Below are 22,613 nucleotides of genomic sequence, written 5' to 3' on the forward strand. Positions count from 1 at the left end.
TATTATTTCCACACACTCATTGCTTTTAATTTAATTAGTTGTTTCCATCAAGGATAAAGCCGTGTATGACCATGCTAATTCTATAACTTTTAGGGTTGTTTATAAATAAACTATAAAGTTTTATAAATGTTAATATGTCCCACTTTAAATGGAATACATTTACTATTTGTCATATAATTTTATGCATTGTTATTTTGTGATTGGAGGGAATGAAGCGAGGATGGTGATATTTTTATTTTAGAAAACATATCTCATTAAGGGCAGTGAAATTAATTTGTCTCGTACCCTAAATCAACCCCCAAAAAATACTGCCATTTTTATAAATCTCCTAATATAATTCAACTTTATTTTTGATAAATTTTTATTTGAATGAGATGGGACCCTCATTCTAATAATAAATACTTCAATCATTTATTTATTTTTTCTATCTCTAATACTTTAACAATTTAGTATTAAAACTCATGTTAGTTTCAAATATTCCGTTTCTAAGAAACGGGGAATTATTGTTTTCAAATTTTATGTTTAATAAATTTAATTACTTTAATAAATATTTAAATAATACTCTCTCTGTCCGCGAATAGGAGTCCCGTTTTTTCATTTTAGTCCGTCCGCGAATAGGAGTCCCGGTTCACTTTTACCATAAATGGTAATAGGGTCTCACCTTTCACTAACCAATTCCACTCACATTTCATTTAAAATTAATATATACAAGTGGGACCCCTATTCCACTAACTTTTTTCCACCCACTTTTCTTAACATTTCTTAAAACCCGTGCCGCCCATAAATGAGACTCCTAATGGCGGACGGAGGGAGTACTATTTTTTTGGGATGCTGCACATGAGTTTGATGTAAAATCCCAACTGTATTGTTGGATTTTTTTTCTTTTTAATGTTGTAGAAATTTGTATTTACTATATATCAAGAATGAAAATGCCAAATTACAAAATACTTGTACTAAAAATTATATGTAGACATTAATTCAAGAAAATATTTTTTTTATTTAAAATGATTTTTAAGTTGTGATTCAAATTTATTTTTGGATTAAATATCAAGTCCCGTCATTGACTCACATCAATCCTAAATAATGCTCTCAATCAACTAACGCCAAGAAGAAAACCCAGTCAAATACACTCTACAATCTAGATAGATCTACTACTATTTTGTTAATACAGTAACTAACAATTATATACAAGCATAGTATTCAGTCATAAAAATTTAAACAAAATTGGTTTTGGGTGGGACTCTTAACAACGCTCATCAAGACAATATTTATATTCAAATTTAAATATTAGTAGTAAAATTATTACGTAAATATTATCGCATATATATACAAATTCGTAGAAAAAGTGCGTATAGCTGAAAACAAAGAATGTTGTTGTGATACAAACGCGGACGAGATTTTACATAATTAATATAGTCAAAAAGTAACATTATGTAAATGATGATAAAAATAATAATTGGTGTGCTTGCGCGTGATTGGTTAGAATCATTAGAAGAGTGTTGATCACGTGATGTGACACATCAATTATTTAATTGAATTTTACAATTTCGGGATAGAAAACGCCAATCAAATTAAATTTGATTTTTTAATAGAAATAAAATTTACAGTTTTGTTCCAATACGAATATTGGAAAGGAAAGAGAAGCGAAGCTGCCTATGTAAAAAATGACAAACAGTAGTGGGGAAATTGAAAGCGTCAAATTTGTCGTCGCATATATATGTAACTCTCTTCCCCAAATTTGTTAATGCTACTCATCTAAACTGGATTATACTCAATTTAATGCTGAGATGGTCCAACAACAACGACGATATATTTACATATTTGTAAAATATATTTAGATTGAAGAAATTTTGGACCTGCAGCCGTTGAAGTTTAATATAGGATTTTTAATTAAGTTATAATGGCTTGTTTAAATCTTACTGGTATTTTAATTTGTGTAATTTCAAAAATTAAAACAAAAAAATGGTGAAATAAGTTGACGCTAATTTTAGAGCTGGTGTTGGGGCGAAAATTAAAAATGCTGCAGGAGAAAAATGGACTCAAAGTAAATTTATTTATTTATAATTTGGCCTCATTTAAATTTATGTATTTACTCATAACATAGTCCAACTTTAGCACGTAATTGATGGAGTACTGTTCTTACTAGTTGTAAGTTCATGTATGTTAACTGTCACATATTATAAGAAGACACAATTATAATTATTAAATGAGCAACTTGTTTTTGGCAATGGTGAAAATTATTGACTTGTATTTTGTACTCCTAATTGATAAGCCTAACCTCGTCAGATATTTTGTTATTATCTCAAACACGATTTCTTAGCTTCAAACATTATGTGGTAGAGGAAAAAGTATACACAAACACATTATTTTAATAAATACATTAAATTTTATTGTTATTATACTCCATTAGAATACAAATTGTTAATGCACAGATATTATCGCCTCGAATGAATCTCGGGTATTCTGCAACTTCTAGTGATAAATGCATCTGAAAATAACTATTTTTAATATTAAAAGTAATAATTTATATTCACATTTTAATTTCATTTGAAAATTGAATGGTTCTAACTAGAACATGCGACATTATTAGACTGAATCAGTACACGATATATTATAGTAGTATAAAATTTGTTTTGTTGTAAATATTAAGTTGAATTATAGAACTGTATTGCTTAACAATAACATAGGTTTAGGAGCAATTCAAGTTCATAATGGGTGCACCACTTCATTGAAAATCATTGTAATATGCCTTGAATCTATATTATTTGCAGTTAGCCAAACGAGGCTCTGTAATCTATAACCGCTATCATAGTACAATTTGTTCTTTGTTTTTTATCAGTGGACGTAGCTAACACGGCGTTGATAAACCACGTAAATCTGTGTTTCTTTACGCTTATGTTTGTTACGATTACTCTATTCCGTCACAACAATCATAACATTTGAAATACAAGCGCATAACTCATGGTGTTTAGATCAAATTTCCCACTACTTGCTATTTAATTACATGAGAATTTTATATACTAATAATCTTGTAGTTTAACTGAAATTTTATTTAGTTAAAAAGTCAACTTCGTAAATCAAGACTCTTAGGTTACTTTTTGGGTTAGGCAAATCGTGTTCCAAATATTTAATAAAATCAAGACTTCTATCTAAGTGGCTATATACTTTATTTAAACACGTTGGTCGCATTAATTGTATGGAATTAATTAGTGCCACATGCCAAGAACGGATTCATATCGCCTGCTTTGATTTAATTGTGAAATCAACTTTTTAATAAACACCCATCACAAATATAATACTCCATATTTGTGATGTCGATTTGCAAATTGTAAAACTATATATACCTTCTACTATTTCACTCCTTCCATTCATCAACCATCATGATATTGATATGCTACACTTAATTCCAAAAGTAAGAGTTTTTTCTTTTCTTTTTTTCGTAAGTAATACTGATCTTTTAAAACCCATTGAGTACAATGGGAATTTATTATTTTCAACTTTGTAAATATACCAATTCCTTCATAACAATTAACAACGTACTTTTTGGCAGCATCAATTAAAAATTAAAAGGCTTGATTGCAATAAATGATAGGATAAAACCTTTAACTATGAACCTCTATATTTAGAAATTAAATTGCAACCGAAACAAATTAATTTATACAAATTAATTTGCAACCTAAACATATTGGGTATATTCAAACAACCCCTTGCAAAAACTATTGCATTAAAAAACATAAGAATAAGAGACGGCGGCTTTTGTAGAGATGGAAAAAAGAAGAGTCAAATTAAAAATGACCCTTTTGTAATTGAACATCCAATTTTGGGCAGTTTATGTTTATGTTTATCTTATATGCTTAATCACACTCTTGATCTTTGATTAAATTTTTCCTTATGACTCTTCCTTTTTCCAAACAACCATTAATTCTTTCTCAAGTGGAAGAGCTCTGCACCACATAAACACGCTACAAAATTTTGTGAATTATTTTTAAAAAACGTACAAAATTGTCACAACGCTAAACATATATAGAGTATTTATAAGAGTTAAATACATTCACACTAAAAAATTCTTAGTAGATAAAGCTGATTACCTAAAGAGTTTTATCTTAGAAACTCAATTATTTAAATAATTTCATAACCTAGAAAATTTTATATTTGAAAGAAAATTAATCAAAAGTAGGAAGAAAAAGTGAGAAATCACGTTACCAAATTGGTCGAAACTGCGAAAATCAACATCAAAATTGGTGACAATGACGTATGGATATGAGATGTTGATGATTGATATCTCAACAAATTTGATTATTTTATGTACGTAGGTTTCATACTAAAGTATATAAAAATATTATATGGAGATACTATCGATCAAACTGATTCACGTGATGCGTGTTGAATCTAGAATCTTAATACTCCCTCCGTCCCACATAATTTGGGACACTTTGACCGGGCACGAGTTTTAAAAAATGTAATGAAAAGTGAGTTGAAAAAGTTAGTGGAATGTGGGTCCCACTTTTATATATTAGTTTTATAATTAAATGTGAGTAGGAATGAGTTAGTGGAATGTGGGGTCCACTACCAAAAATGGTAAAAGTGAAATGAGTCAAATTATGTGGGACGACCTAAAATGGAAAACTGGGTCAAATTATGTGGGACGGAGGGAGTATTATCAAATAAAGTTATATAATAACTCGAATCAAGTTGAAGCCATTTCATTAACTATAACACTTTTTTCCATTTTTTTCATGGGCCAGGTTGCAAATTTTCCTGCCCATTTTTCTTTCCTTTCTAACCCCTCTTTTTTTTTCTTGGGTTATGTTACAGAATTTTCCTGCCCATTTCCTTTTCTACTTCTTACTATTCTCTTGTTCACAACCTATTCCCTACCCCAATTTAGTGAGCTGCCCCTACTCATGCCTCTTGTTCACATGGTATGCAAGCTGAGGTTTTAACATGAAGGTCAATACCACAGAAGCTCAACTTTGCTAACTAAGGGGTGCCCTTAGAATGAGGCTGGTCCAGCAAGTTCGAAAGAAATAAGCTCAACTGGTTTCTCCTATTGCCTTTAGTCCTTACTCTCCTATGTCATTTCTCCCTAAGCATCAAGTGACAGTCTCTCTCTTTTTATTTTAGTAGAAAGTGTTCTACTCTTAGGCTTTTAACTCACTTTATAGAGAGCTTCACAACAAGATCAAATTAATGCCTTTCTATCGTCCTTACTTCACTCAAACTGATTTTGATTTATTAAGGAAAGAGGTCTCAAAATTGACATGTATCCTCTTTTCAATTACTCTCACTAAGAGAATCTTGTCTTCTATTTCGCCAGTTTATACTTAACACATAAATCCTAAAAAAAAACTGACTCCTAGACCTGACAAAATATATACATGCTCGACACTAACAGCACTAACTGTTCTCTCCCTCCCACTTCACTCATGCTTGTCTCCAAACAGTCCTGATGAAGTGGAAACAGGGCAGTTGGTGAACACATGAACAACAAAGACCAACTTAAACACAGGTAATATAATCTTCTCACACTTAGACCAAGAATTGGGCTAAGTGAGAGAGAACGCAAAACAATAAAACTAACAGAGCATATATACAAGACAATCTTCTCACACTTAGGCCAATGATTGGGTTAAGTGGGAGAAGCACCCAAAACACATATACACAGACACGACAAACATGCTTAAAACAGAGAAAACATGTAGACATAGACACTCAACAAAAGAAAAGAAAAATAAAACTCAAATGTAAAATTACTTGGTTTAATTATGTTTCTGGCTACCTTGGGAGCCAAGATTCTGGGACACTTGCTTCGGGCAGGCGGTCTTCACTTTCTTAGGAACCGACGGTGTAGATTCCGCTGCTTCATTCACTGCTGGCTTCGGTATGGTTTTCTTCACTGACACGGTTGTTGTGGGCTTGGTGGTCATCTCCTTCCTCTTCTTAGATGGGTGAAAGTGATTGGAACCGTGTGTGCTTTTGTGCTAGGTTAGGCTTCTCAAACCAGAGAATCCGCTAGATCACGAGGTCTAGGAACTTTGAGGATCTCAGAAGTCTCAGTCGTCGGACACACAAATTCCGCATTCAAAACCCTCAACCCGCTATACTATGAATTAGTACAGGGAAGCATGGATCGATCCCACGAAGATGGACGCGTAGGAAGGCATTCAGAAGACTCTGGAAAGGTAAATGGCTGCTGCCACGCAAAATTGGGTTGAGGTAAACTATTACTAGACTCAGGAATTAAATATAACACTAGACCCAGGAAACTGTAAACATCATGCAGACTTAGAACATATTCTTAACTCCAATCTCTCAAACAAATTTCCTTGACCTAGTAAACAACTACCTAAATTAGCTAGACAGAAAGAACGCAAGCAGTGGGGACCATCTCCCTAAAACAGCAAGGTACGGAAGAAAAAGCTGCAAATAACAAACTATGAATTTAACTAACAACAAGCTGCATCTCGTTACCTGATTTAAACGCGGACATGGAGAGAACAGAGTAAATAACCAAATTCAAACAAGACGTACAAATTCGGACGTTGGAAACTGACGATTAACCGGAAACCAACAGATCTACTTCTACTAGACGAAGTGAGCAGAAAACAGAAATGAACCATCAAACTCATGCACAATCAGACAACTCTGCTTCAGATCCACACGTCGGATGCTTAATCCACTCCGGATCCAAGCAATCTGAACCCAATTACAACCAAAATTAACTCCATAGACTCCGATTCAACAAATCTGCTCCGATCAACGACAATCCATTCACGATTCTACTCCAATTCAACAGATCAAGTGCGAAAAGCATCCATTTAAGTAAATAACTATAAACTCAGAAACGAACATCATCCATACTCGAAAGCAACATCATCATAACGGAAAATGGAAATTGCGTAGATAAGATCAACGAAAATACGACAGTCAACACAGCCGAGCTTCGAACAGCGAAGCTCGGTGAAATTCGCAGCAACAAACGAAATATAAGCAGTAAATTGTATCTTCGCCATTCGTGAGGACGATGTTACACAACAACCAAACTGAAAGTGAACCCCCACAACCCCTCAAATTTCGAGACCCAAGTGTGTAGGAATGTTTGCGAGTGAACCGAGAGCCAAAACAAAAGTGCCAAAAAAAAGTCTTCGAGTCTTGCATGCTCTCTCCTTATATAGATGCGGATGTGATCATTCTAGAAGCCTTCGCAGAAATCTCTATTTTTCCTTTCAGCTTTAGCGATCTCCTTCGTCTGGTCATTTTTCTTCAAATTGTTCACTTTATCGCCAAATTTCCCTCGCCAGGCAATTGTCTTCCTTTCTTCCTTGGTCTGACGGATTCTACTACACACCTGGCTTTAAAAGATGTGTTAGACCCCGTAAATGCATGAAATTAATCCCCTGACCAATGCATGAAATTAGCCTTATCAATGGGGTAGCAGTAGGGTTAACTGTTGCTTGCTTACTGAAGGGTTTTCCTGTGGCTGAGGGTGACTCAGGAGGAATAAACTGCTGGGCCAGCGAATTCCTCTGTTCGACTGAGGCAACCATCCGCATCATCAGGTTCTCAGTCATCTTCTCTGTATGCGCCTCCAGCGATTCCTTTAGTCCCAGTACGGCAGATGTTATCGTGCCCATTCTTCCCCTGATTTCTCCGATCTCGCTCCTAACATCCCCCATCTCCTTTCGCTATTCCACCATTGTGACAACCCGAACTTTTGATGTTATAAATGTAAGAAGTGACGGCTAAATATGTATATGTCCCTCTTTTTCCCAACTTTAAAAATATATATATAATAAAAAATAAATAAACTAATTAATAAAAGAATATTAATTTTTTTTTCAAGAATAGCTTTGATGAGTCAAGAGTAGGTTATATTAGTCATTTTGTTGACTAATCAAAGCTAAGAATGTATGCTTGATTAGTAAATAGTACGTGTCATGAATTGTACATAAAAGATACCAATGAACACTTATATATATGTATGTGATCTTCTGTTACACCTCTTTGAGGTTTTAAAAAAAAAAGAGAGAGATTACACCACTTCATAAAATTCACATCTACACTAAAACATACGCCGGGTTTTGACGTGAAACAAGAAGCAACACAAAGAAGGGAGATTTATGAAGAAACTAACGACGGAAAACGAAGGATCTTTTCCTAATAGTTGGAAAGTAAATAAGGTGAGCTTTCCATCCTACATACTAATGTGGATAAAAATCGCAAAGTAATTTCGAGATTTGTTATGGTGAAAATCCAAACTCATGCTCGTCAATGTTATTGTCCCGTCAGAAATGATTTATGTCTATCTGCCTTGGTTATGCCAAATATGTTATAATCGAATTCGGGTTCAAGTAAGGCCGCAAACCTTGCTTGGACTAGTGTACACAAATGGACCGTGAGCCGTTGGCCGGTCATGTGACCGTCGTGGAAGGTGGCCACCTTCCCGGTACACAAATGTTAAGATATGGCAAATGAACTTAGACCGCGGTTGAACATAGAATTTTAGCAAGCTCAGGCCTTTTAAGTAAAAAAAATCCATGAGTGTTGCTGTAATGATGTGACAATATTTTCAAATATATAATTGTATTTTTAGTCATTTTGTTGACTAATCAAAGCTAAGAATGTAGGCTTGATTAGTAAATAGTACGTGTCATGAATTGTACATAAAAGATACCAATGAACACTTATATATATGTATGTGATCATCTGTTACACCTCTTTGAGGTTTTAAAAAAAAAGAGAGAGATTACACCACTTCATAAAATTCACATCTACACTAAAACATACGCCGGGTTTTGACGTGAAACAAGAAGCAACACAAAGAAGGGAGATTTACGAAGAAAGTAACGACGGAAAACGAAGGATCTTTTCCTAATAGTTGGAAAGTAAATAAGGTGAGCTTTCCATCCTACATACTAATGTGGATAAAAACCGCAAAGTAATTTCGAGATTTGTTATGGTGAAAATCCAAACTCATGCTCGTCAATGTTATTGTCCCGTCAGAAATGATTTATGCCTATCTGCCTTGGTTATGCCAAATATGTTATAATCGAATTCGGGTTCAAGTAAGGCCGCAAACCTTGCTTGGACTAGTGTACACAAATGGACCGTGAGCCGTTGGCCGGTCATGTGACCGTCGTGGAAGGTGGCCACCTTCCCGGTACACAAATGTTAAGATATGGCAAATGAACTTAGACCGCGGTTGAACATAGAATTTTAGCAAGCTCAGGCCTTTTAAGTAAAAAAAATCCATGAGTGTTGCTGTAATGATGTGACAATATTTTCAAATATATAATTGTATTTTTCGGCATTGTGTTCACTGAGTACTCCTGTACTCAGATCTGTATGTATTTCTAAACGTGCAGGTTGAGCTGCAAAACGGTGAAGCAAGGGGGTTGAGAGAAAGTTCTTTTGAGTTGATCTAGTAAGACCTCCGAGGTTTATGTCTCTATACATGAAACTGTGTTGTTTACTTCCGCTGTGAAAACTATAACTTCAAATCCTATTTTGTATCATAACGCTATCCTTTGATCCTATATTACTTCTACTCAAGTATTTCAGGATGTATACATGATATTTTGATAATTTCCGTCTGAATTTGTACTTGTTATTACTCATCCCTTTTTCCTCATCCCCACCTCTCTTAACCCTCCCCTTTTAGTCACGAATTTTTGTACTATACTATCCATAGGTAGTGCGGCCGTGACAACCATCACAACATTTGTCACTCCACCGCCTTCTATTTTCACAGTCGCCTCGGTCTTCCCCACTTCATAAAAGAAGAACTCTCCATCCACCATGTGTAGAAGACCCTTTCTGAAGAAAAATTCGAGGTTGAACTGCTTTGGAGGATCGTACATTCCAAGGGTAGGTACCGATTTCGCTATCTTCATAATTACATTCCTCAGGTAGGCGTCGAGGAGGTGACAAGTGTAGAGGTGGCGGGATGTGTGGGTAGTCATCAGGTGGCAAGCTTGGGCCAACCAGTATTCGAGGTGGACCTTCACACCCTTCAGCATACACCATGTGAAGTAGAGTTCTGGTGTAATGATGGTGGAGCTTACCTGACCCATGAGGTTATATCCGATAAAGACCTGGGCGAAGCGGAGGAGGTGGTTGGTGATGTGGACTCCCTTTGAGAGGTTTGTCTTGAAGTTCCCACCACGCTTGTGGGTGATGAGCTCTCAAGCCTTCTGAGTGTCAAAACCAGAGGTTTTCCTCGGGGGTCCGATTGCCCTCTCATTCCAGATACCTTCTTCATCCTCCTCTAGGGTAAACAACCCCATTCAAAACGACCATTCCCGGATTCTCATTGTTATCTCCTCATTAAAAAGGCAAAAAGTGATTGAGTCGGCGTCTGGGTCCATGGTGGACTTAAACTTGTATGATGTGAAGAATGCTGGGGTTTGGAGCTCCTTACACAGCGGAAGTCATGCATTCACAAATAAATCAGATCTACGGATCTATTTGACCGATTATGGGATTAATTATCTACATGTTAAACATAGAATTCCATCCAAGAACGCACATAATTCATGCTTAAGGAATTAAAATCCTAATTCATGATATTCTACGGTTTAGGATTACCGATCTGATTCTCCAAAGAATCGACGATTGCTTGGCCTTCTCCACATGAAGATCTTCGTACTCAACCACGAATCTTCTAATCTGTATCCCGAACTTAGAATCTGACCTTTGGGTGGGCAAAGCTTATCAGAATCGAAAAGGGCTTGATTAGAAAGGAGACAAAATATCAGTTTTCTCAAAAACTGATTTTTCGTCCACACCCACAGGGGAGCACGAAAATTAATGATAAAAATCTCATTTAATCTCCTTTCTAATCTCCTTTTATAAAGAGTTATGATGGGCCAGATTAGGGATCCATGGAGGTTGGACTTGGGCCAAACCTGTTGGACTTTTACTAATCAAATTGAGCCCCAATTTAATTTAAATCCAAACAGAATATTATTATCATCCACTATAGTATAATAATATTGACTGCCCGTCCAATCCCAAATTACGAGTAATCCGGGCTTTACCTCTTTAATTTATTATTTCCCGTGTTTAAGATATAAATATCCATTAATTAATTTAAGCTTGCTATTTGACTTTAATTAATTAATATCTTTTTCCAAGAGTTGTCTAGTTCAAAATCTTTATTTATTATTCTGGAATAAATTCCAACCGGCCGGGTTTCTGAAAAATAAAACCTTTTTCGAACACCTCTTGAGGATATTATCAAACTGGACTCACCCAACACACGATTCATTGCAATAACAATACTAGCACCTCTAGACATTAATCACCACTACCCAAGATATCAGGATTCTTGGATTGCGAAAAATCCGCACCATTTGATAAATCAAAGTAGTGCATAATCAATATCGTATGCTCAATGTTATATCAACAATGATTAAGAAATAACAATCACCGAGACCTCGTCTTTCAGTAAATAGCAAGAAAGACTTATCTCAACTGTTAGATCCTTCAGTGCTATACCACACCAGTGTCATTTATTTCCTAAGGTAAGGAAACATGCGGACTGACACTGCAACCTTTCACGATAGGTAGCCAAAACCTATCTAGGTTGTGAAATTCTATTTCTCTTCTACAAAGGACCGACTGCGTCACCTTCTGTGAACGTCGTTCACGACCAGTCTACTATGCAGAAGAATTAGACTTATTTGCTTCTTATACATTTAAATGTTTGAGATACATCTTATAAATGCACAAGCAAACATCAATGCGACAAAATTACTTCTTCTCACCTTGGAATAAAAGTGGATTGTAGAGTTTATTGTATACAAGCAATTCTATCCGTGCAACATGCTCGAAATATGCTTTTCAGTATACCAATTCTAACAATCTCCCACTTATACTCAAAATCATGCTTTCGAGTATACCCACTGCCAAAACTCTCCCACTTATACTCTAAGCAGGTCTCGAGCCATGATACATCGAACTACCGTACTTTCCACCTCATGTGTAAAACATGTTGCCATATAGGCATTTTGTGAAAAATTCTGCCAGGTTGTTCTCTGAAGATATCTTGGAAACCATAACGTCTTGCTGCGCACTTAATCCTTAATTAATTTCATACTTCATCTCTATGTGATTGCTTAGCTTTATCAGATCGTGTTTCCCTCGAGTTAGACACTTGGCTAGAGTAATCATAACAAAATATAATACTCATAGGCATACTCAGATTCACGGTCAAAGCTATTAGGAATTTATTGAGATTAACAACTACCTTAGTAGTTTCTGATGAAACCACACTTGTAATTTTCATGATAGAGTCTGTGATGTAATCACACTCCTTCATGACTCAGTTTTCAACTCCTAACGTTAACACATAGTCAAAGGATAACTCGATCATCAATCAATTATAAAATCGAGTCGATGTAACCTAAAGGACATAACATGGATGTCTGGTAAACTAGAGCATACCGTTTAGTCTTCTTCAAGTACTATAGTATATTCTTTACCCAATCCAATGTCCTTGGCCATGGTTAAAATGATATCATGCTTCTATGCCAACGGCAAAGCTAATATCTAACTTAATACACTTCATATCATATATGAGACTTCCAATCATGGAACTTGTCTCATTCTTCTTGATCTCATTCAATGTCGAAACACACTTGACTAGAGACAAAATAAAATTCCGTCTAGAAAAAGAAAAAACTTTTCTTGGAATTTTCAATTCTAAAGTGTCTAAGTATTGTGTAGATGTAGGATTCTTTAAGAAAACATACATTCTTTGTCTAGCAATCTAATGACACAGATGCTTAGAATGTAACTAGATTATCTTAAATCCATCATCCTTAAACTGGGTAGACGACCAGTTTCCTACGCTAGATAACCCTCTTAGTTGTTTATCAACTTTTATAGATGTCATCATCGTATAGTACCAAGAATACCAAATATAGTGCACTTTTAACTTTCTTGCCCTGTATTACATAACCATTAAGATGTTCCATGCAGATGATCTCCTCAAGACTTCTCCTTAAAGAAAACTGTCTTGACAATCATAGTACATACATCCTAATTTATGTATGCTACAACAGACAATATACAGATCGACTTAGGCAAAAATGGCAGGCGAGAATATAATTCTCTCTGGGTATAACTCTTTGCCATTATTCTAGCCTTTTGAGATCCATGCTTACACTTGCAGGTCCACTAGCTCCCACTGACTGAAATAATGTATGGGTAGTATCGCAAGTCTTGCAAACATTCTTGTCTATTTAAGATTGTTATTCAGAATCTATCATCTTATCAAGAATGATTATCTGAATAAGTCATTGCGTCCTTGTAGTTACAGGGATTATATTCAAGTTGATCTAAGACTGAGTCTTAAGACTCTTTTAGACCCATGAACTTATTATGTTCGCAAAGAACGCTCCCACTACGACACAACTCTTACAATCTTAGGTACAAACGTTGATTTTCTTAGTGCATAAGTTTCTAATGATATGACTTCTTGGTTAAGATGGAAAATAGATATTCTCATTATCTTGAGAATTATCATGTTTGTTAGGCTTGTAGTTCTCCTCATAATCTTCATCAAAGAATCTAGTATTCGTGTAAACAAACACATATCTTGCCGTGAAGATTATAGAACCTGTACCTTTTCTATCATTTGGGACAGCCTTAAAACATACCTCAGTACACAACTCCAATTACTTGGATACCTTTTTCCAAAACATGTGTTGGAATAACTCCACACCTTGAGATGTGCTGGACTAAACTTGCCTCTAGTCCACAACTCGTGTGTTGTAGAAGGTACTGATGTTATGATAGTTTCTTTAAGGTATAACTCGTTGTTTCCAACGTATATCCCATCAATGATAAGATGTTATTGAGTAAAACTGTTCACTTATCGAACTTGTCTTCGAGAGACTTCGATATCTTCTTATATGACTATCCCATTCTTTAGAAGAATGCTTGGAGTAGTCAACTAGGATTTAACTCCTACTACTGATCTTAACTCATTTGCTCGTCTCCTATGGTGTAAACCATTGAGACTTACTAGTCTTTCTATGTTGCATCTCTATATGTATTCTGAATCCCTTGAACCACCAAAGGATTCTAACTTATAGTGCATCAACCAGACTTACTTGACCTTTAAGCTATTTAACAAATAAGCTGTTAAAATCTTGATAGTCACTTGAGTTAGACAAAATTAGTTTGAACAATTACTAAGTATTTTCTTGGCCTTATGTTTAAGTACCATAAATACTTTATCATTCATTGTTTAAGAAGTTGAACTGTCGTGTTAAACACAATCTTTTTGCAATTATATTGTTTAGATACCATGATGTATAATTTGTTTTTCTATGGTACTATGACAGATATTCGATCCACATTTCTCAATAATGCACGCATTATCAAATGACATCGAACATCATTTAATCATTAACAAGTTTAGAAACTGAAACTGAATTCATTCCAAACTAAACTGTACCAAGAAAACAAAGTCTTAAACATCAAAACAAAACAATAAAGTGAGCATAAAAAAATAGTTCCCACTGCAACAACTGCCCAACTGGATCTAGATCTCTCTTTTAGAAGTTGCGTTGTTATCTAAGTCATTGTCCTTCTTTAGAAAAGGTCAATCCGACTTACAATACATCTTCTCTTTGCCTTTTCACCAAATTTTTCTTGTCTTTCTTGCTTTCAGCAGACATTGACGACAATTCAGCTCTTCCCTCTTTCCATTGCTAGTCTTCTGTTCGACTGAACAAAGACATAAGAAAGATGCAGCCTTAATGAATTCGTCAACTATCATGTTATCTTCCTCCAAAAGTAATAAAGTGAATACAATGCTGAAGGTTTCCAACTTTTCAGTAACAACCTTCTTGTACTCACTTCTTGTTACATTTGGCGATGAACTGAGTATAGAAACTATTTGAGTAACTGAATCAGAAGATTCTTCAAAATATTCTAACTCTCTTGGATGTTTCAACATAATCTGGACAACGTCCTCATTGGATATTCCTTTATCATCGATATAAACCAAGACTTGTCTCACTACTTAAAATAAAGTAGTTTGACCTTCTTCCTCAAAGAACTTATCGAGTACATACATAAAATGCATTCTCAAACTTTCTTTGTAGAATTTTGTCGAGGAAATGGAGGACATGAATTAGTGAGTACAAACTTTAAGTTTTCAGCAATGAGAATCTTATCCATTTAATATTTCCAGTCTACATAATTTTGGCCTTCGAGTTTGATTTCTTTAAGGTTCGCAGACATTATTAAGAATTTGGCTGAGAAGAAATAAAACTATTTATCACATACTATGCTTAATACATAATCGCAAACAACCACAAAACAATTTATGTATCTCGCAACCGTGACAACCAAAATAAGTACGCCTCTAGGGAGGTCATACAAATTTGGATTCCAACAATTTCCAGGTCACAATACCGACGGATAGTCCAGAGACCACTAAGGTGGCATGGCCGCCAAATATTGCCTAAGCATTTACCATAAATATTTGCATCTAGGAATTTCATTTCTGTTTTGATACTCCTTCTAGGGAAGGTCGTACGCCACTAACAAAATTCCATAGCTATTTATAAATATGCTTAAACATACGAACTTGCAATTTCGTAGGATTATGGCTCCCACTAGGGTGGGTCGCGATAATATTAGAAACAAGCTTCTAGTTTAAGCAACCTACTATAAAGAAGTCTAATCTTATGAAGTTGCTATTTCGTAGGATTATTGCTCCCACTAAGGTGGGTCGCGATAATATTAGAAACATCTTCATATATAGACCAATTTATGGAGACCATATACAACACACTGTTGTAATTATCGCTTAGTCATTTTAAACATGGTTTTTGCATAATTATCACACAAGCAGATAAGGCAGATAATCCACTTAAAACAGATCAACACCAAATAAATAGATAAGTCCATTTACTTCATGGTAATTAATCACACTGGATAATTATTGAAATTATTTAATAAATCTAGGGAGATTTAATTAAATAATTAATTCTTATTTATCCAAAATAGGAATTTCGGATTTGATACGATTTATTTGGATAATGACTATCCAAATTAATTTAGGATTTATCTAGATACAATGGAATCTATCTAAATCCTCTTAGGATTATTCTAGATTTTACATGGATAAAATCAAATCCTAAAATTCAAGATAAAACTGACCTTGGATTATCATTATCTAAATCTTACCAGGATATTTCAGGATAAAAACAAATCTATCCAAATCCATAAGATAAAATCCAATCACTCTAAGATTTAAGAAAATCTTAAATTATTTAGAATAAGAAACTAGAATATATCATATCTATTAGGATTTTTTCTAGATAAAATTAACTTTATCAAAATCCAATTAGATTAGGATTATCTTGTATTATCTTTATCCATATTTATCTAGGATATTTTCTAAATAGAAATAAATCTATTTATGTCCATAAAATTAGGATAAACTAGAATTAATATTTATTAATTCAACTAGGATTTAACTAGATAGAACTAAATCTATCTTAAATCCAAAAGATAATTACAATACTGGATTAACAATTATCTAAATCTTTTAAGATATATTCTAGATAGATATAAATCTATCAATATCTATAAGATAGAGATACATTTAATTATCTAAATCTACTAGGATATTTTCTAAATAGAATTACTTCTATAAATATCCACAAGATAAAGATAAACATGGATTTTAATTATCCAAATCTACTAAGATATATTCTAGATAGATATAGATCTATCAATATCTACAAGATATGGATAAACTTAATTAATAATTATCGTAGTCAATCAAGGATTCAACAAGATAGAATAAAATCTATCTAAATCCATATGACAGAAATAAATTTAATTATTCATCCAAATTTATCTAGGATTTCTCTAGATATAATTAAATATATCTAAATCCATAAAATAAGGATAAAATCCAATGTAATTAATTATTTATCTAGTCTAGCTAGGATTTATTTGCATATAATTAATTTATATAAATCCATAAGACAAAAGAAAATAAATTAATTGTTATTATCCAAGTTTATCTAGGATTTATCAGGATATCTATCCAAATCCATAAAATAAGGATAAATTTCAACTAATCCATAATTTAATTAAAATTAAATTTTAGAGAATCCATTTAAAGATATATTAAAATCTTAATCTAAATCATATCTTGAATTATTTTCCAAATTGAATCCAAGGATTTGTAAACCCTAATCATGGAAAGGGAAGTCACGGAACGAGACGATGCGATGTCGCGCGGGTTCCACCTGCGTGAGCGTCGCGCATAGGGTAAACCCTAATCTTGCGTCGCCGTACTCCCACTGAACCGCAGCCGCTGCTTTCCTTCTGCTCGTGAGGACGCACCAGGCGCTGCGTCGTTGCTACGTTGACAACGCTGCTGCGCCATCGCCCCCGAGCCGGATCACCGCTGCTGCCCGAAATCCGCCTTAGCAGCCTGCCCTTCTCGCGAGGTTTCGCAAGGACGCTGCTTCTTGTTCTATCCGTCTTTGGCTCTTAAGACAGCACTCGCGTGTTTCTGCACGCTGCTGCTATATTTCCCAGCCGTGGGCGTGCGGTTGTGATCAATTCAAAATTGAGACGCGGTGATTGACTCCCAAGAAACCATGAATTGATTCTCACAACAGCCATGTTTTGAAAACAAACCGGCACACACGTGATATGGAATCGATCGAAAATTGATTCATATACATACACATATCCAATTAATCAAAACATGCAATAATGATTACATACACCTAAAGTCCTCGCTCATCATTATTTTCACATAATTGGAAAACAAAAGCAATCATGTGTAATCAAAACACGCAGCATGCGATTCACAATTGATTCGGTCGCGAGCTTTTTCCCCGACAACATAATCCATTCATCGTCGTTTGTCGTTCATTTAAACAAAATAAACAACATCCACGTATCCAAAAAAATTGCATTCAAGCAATTCACATAATATGAAATTAATCCACATAATCAGAGCCAAAAATTGGCTCTGATACCAATTGCTGGGGTTTGGAGCTCCTTACACAGCGGAAGTCATGCATTCACAAATAAATCAGATCTACGGATCTATTTGACCGATTATGGGATTAATTATCTACATGTTAAACATAGAATTCCATCCAAGAACGCACATAATTCATGCTTAAGGAATTAAAATCCTAATTCATGATATTCTACGGTTTAGGATTACCGATCTGATTCTCCAAAGAATCGACGATTGCTTGGCCTTCTCCACATGAAGATCTTCGTACTCAACCACGAATCTTCTAATCTGTATCCCGAACTTAGAATCTGACCTTTGGGTGGGCAAAGCTTATCAGAATCGAAAAGGGCTTGATTAGAAAGGAGACAAAATATCAGTTTTCTCAAAAACTGATTTTTCGTCCACACCCACAGGGGAGCACGAAAATTAATGATAAAAATCTCATTTAATCTCCTTTCTAATCTCCTTTTATAAAGAGTTATGATGGGCCAGATTAGGGATCCATGGAGGTTGGACTTGGGCCAAACCTGTTGGACTTTTACTAATCAAATTGAACCCCAATTTAATTTAAATCCAAACAGAATATTATTATCATCCACTATAGTATAATAATATTGACTGCCCGTCCAATCCCAAATTACGAGTAATCCGGGCTTTACCTCTTTAATTTATTATTTCCCGTGTTTAAGATATAAATATCCATTAATTAATTTAAGCTTGCTATTTGACTTTAATTAATTAATATCTTTTTCCAAGAGTTGTCTAGTTCAAAATCTTTATTTATTATTCTGGAATAAATTCCAACCGGCCGGGTTTCTGAAAAATAAAACCTTTTTCGAACACCTCTTGAGGATATTATCAAACTGGACTCACCCAGCACACGATTCATTGCAATAACAATACTAGCACCTCTAGACATTAATCACCACTACCCAAGATATCAGGATTCTTGGATTGCGAAAAATCCGCACCATTTGATAAATCAAAGTAGTGCATAATCAATATCGTATGCTCAATGTTATATCAACAATGATTAAGAAATAACAATCACCGAGACCTCGTCTTTCAGTAAATAGCAAGAAAGACTTATCTCAACTGTTAGATCCTTCAGTGCTATACCACACCAGTGTCATTTATTTCCTAAGGTAAGGAAACATGCGGACTGACACTGCAACCTTTCACGATAGGTAGCCAAAACCTATCTAGGTTGTGAAATTCTATTTCTCTTCTACAAAGGACCGACTGCGTCACCTTCTGTGAACGTCGTTCACGACTAGTCTACTATGCAGAAGAATTAGGCTTATTTGCTTCTTATACATTTAAATGTTTGAGATACATCTTATAAATGCACAAGCAAACATCAATGCGACAAAATTACTTCTTCTCACCTTGGAATAAAAGTGGATTGTAGAGTTTATTGTATACAAGCAATTCTATCCGTGCAACATGCTCGAAATATGCTTTTCAGTATACCAATTCTAACAAAGAACTCCTTGGCCAAAGCAATCGGCACCTCCGTTGCGCTATGGCCCAACAACCATTCGTACCCGATAGCGCTGATACAGTAGAGGAATTCCTCCTCTGACTCAATCTCCTGGAGCGACTCGGGGTGGTAGCACTTTCCCGACTTGGCTAATTTCCCTTTCGCCCCTCGCTCCTCGTATGTTAGAGCTTTCTTGGGATCGTCGAAATGGGCCATGGCCTCTAATAGCTTCCTTGTCACCAGCACTTCTGTCATCTCGTAGATGGACTCCTCAGGCGGGTTAGCATCCGCTTCTTCCTCTTCCTCGCTGTCCTCATTGGGACCCTCTAATGACTTGGAAAACGGCACACGGATTGGCTCTGGGGTAGGTTCATTGATCTCCACGGTGGAGGAAGCCTGCCTGTGCTTCTTAGTCAGGGGCTTAGCCTCCTGTTTCCTTTGCGCTTACGCTCAGCAGCAAAGCGCTTCTCCACGACCTCAGCAGAGACCTCCTATTCCTTCTCTTGAGTCGCCTGGGCCTCAGGGATGTCCTCCCATGTTTCTACCTCGCCCTCTGAGGTGCCGAACTGCAACTTCCTTGGCCTTGTAGCCACCACTAATTCATCCACCTACCTGCTCCGGCAGGTGTTCCTCCTCGTCGTTCTCTCATCGACCGGTGTTTCCTTACCATTTGGTCCATCCTCCAAATCCACAATCTCTTTCCACCCTTCGCTCTCGGGTTCATTCACACTCTCATCAATAGGTTCCTCGTTCTCAACATTCTCACCATTGTCCGCACCGACGATCTATTCCTCATTCTCAACCGTACGCGTATCCACAAGGATTTCTCCCTCAACAACAACAAGGATTTCTCCCTCAACAACCTCATCACTACCCTGTCCAGACTCTACATTTTCCCTTTCATTACCAACAAGATCCTCTTCATCAACCTCCTCTCTCTCTACTCTCCCCAGTACCTTCAGCATCATCTCTCCCATCACCCTCGTTACCCTCTGGTTCTTCATCCTCCACTCGCTCATCACCCTCCCCCTCAGACACTCTTTCTTCATTCTCCACTCCTTCACTACCCTGAGTTCCCTTCTCCTTCTCCTTATCATTGTTCGCAGCCTCCTCCATATTTTCCTTGTGGGGGTACTCCACCTCCTCTGCATGTGGCAGAACAGGAGCAGGGGTAGATGTAGAGATCTGGATTTCGGCATGGATCGCCGAGGAAGGGGGTTCTGCAACAGGGGCTAGGGTTTTGGTTAAGTTTTGGGAGTTTTCTTTATGGGAAGATAGGGCTTGGGCTATGGGTGTTTCTTGAAAAGTAGACTGTCGTGGTGGAATTTCAATCGGGGTCAAGGCGGTTTCCTTTTCTTTACATACCTCCACCAAGCGAGTGTAGATTGCACTTGCCTTTACTCCACGACCAAACTTTTGTAAGAATTCCTGCATAATTTGTTCCGGATCGGGCTCTTCAATCGGCTCTGTGGTGGCGATGACGGTTGTAGTCGGCGGAGCGATTGAAGTCACCAGCGTTGGTTCTGGCCGCACTGCAGTTGGGTTGGGAATTACGATCTGGGATGAAGAAGTCGCCACCGCGTCTGGTTGATGGACGACGACAGGCTTCCTTGCTGCCGGGTTTGTCAGTGGCTTCGCCGAGGTTTCGCCGGTTTTTGCTTTAGTAGGCTGGGGTTTTTCCTTCTAGAGTTGTGTTTAGGTGGCTGATTCTCTATGACTTCGTGATCGGAAACCCGTGGTGGTTGGTGGCGGTTCCGTCGAAAATTGACACAGAGAAAGTTTGGAATGGTGAGGTTAGAGTTTTCGAAAATTAAATGTGTGAGTTGTGAGATAAAACAATTGTGAGGGAGAAGTTTTAATAAGGTGGGGGAAATTATTTTAGGAAAATTTAAAAAGAAGAAAGGCAAAAGAAAATAAGGTAATAAAAATAAAAGAAAAAGAAAAGGGAGAGGGACGGTTGCATGATGATGCAATCATGGCTGGTTGACCCCTGCAGTGGACTAAGCCTCCATTCCATGCATCTCTACACTAATTCACAAGCATACACAGCATCATAAGCTCTCTCCCTCTCTGCATTGTTTTTCTGTCGAAAGCTCTGCCCTCTCCTCCATTCAGTTCGCCGGAGCTCTGTTGATAGCGGTGCTGCTTCACCAGAGACGTAGCCGTTTTATCTTTGGGGACAAAATGTCAATCCGAGAGCACTACCAGGGCGTATCTCGTCTTGCGGAAAGATGACTCCTCGACTCGGCTAGCTTCTGTTTACAATTTAGTTGTTTAGTTTTCCGTTGTAATTTCGTTTCAATTTCTCCATTCTTTATTCCTTCTTTTGGGTTGTATTATGCCCGGTTTATATCTTGTAATCCCAGAAAACCAACAGAAATAAGTTGAAAACTTAATGGCATGAAGACGTGGGTAGAAGAAAGGATTTATCCATATAATGGATGTTGATCAAATAAAAACCTCCCAATCAATCTACGTAGCCTTTTCATAATTCACATATTTTTAGCTTTTAATCAAATACTTATACATTTTTAATTTAATAAAAATTTTTAAATTAAATAATAATCTTATAAATTTCTTCAAAACTGCCTTTTATATATTGTATAGATAAAGGGGACAAGGAAAAACATAAGCAGCAAATTGGTTTTCAGTTTCGGAATTAACGAATACTTTTTTAATGGAAAAGAAAAGGTCAAAAAAGGTGTGTAAATTTTCAAAACTTCAAAGAATAAATTAAGGACCGCAAAGAAAGAATATATTTGATCAATTATTCGATTCAGATGGATTGCAATAATCGCATGTATAATATATAAACTCGTGCTCAGCATGATAGATTTGATTAGAATTGTGACATTATTTATATAATTAAAACAAAAGAAAACAACTTAGCAGATCCTGATCCTTAATTTAATTTCCTATTCTAAAATTATTGGTCTGGAATTAGATCAACAAATTTAGTAGCCCTCTGCCCTCCTCTTAAATTAAAGAAAAATAAATTACAAAAAAAGTAAGATCTATTTATGGTTTCTCCGAAAACTACAAAAACATCAATAATTGTATTGTCTGATAAAGGCAATGTGATCTTGTCCATGCAATTTAATCTCTACTTTTCAC

The sequence above is a fragment of the Salvia splendens genome, chromosome 22 (genome assembly GCF_004379255.2).
Source record: "Salvia splendens isolate huo1 chromosome 22, SspV2, whole genome shotgun sequence".
Classification (NCBI taxonomy): Eukaryota; Viridiplantae; Streptophyta; class Magnoliopsida; order Lamiales; family Lamiaceae; genus Salvia; species Salvia splendens.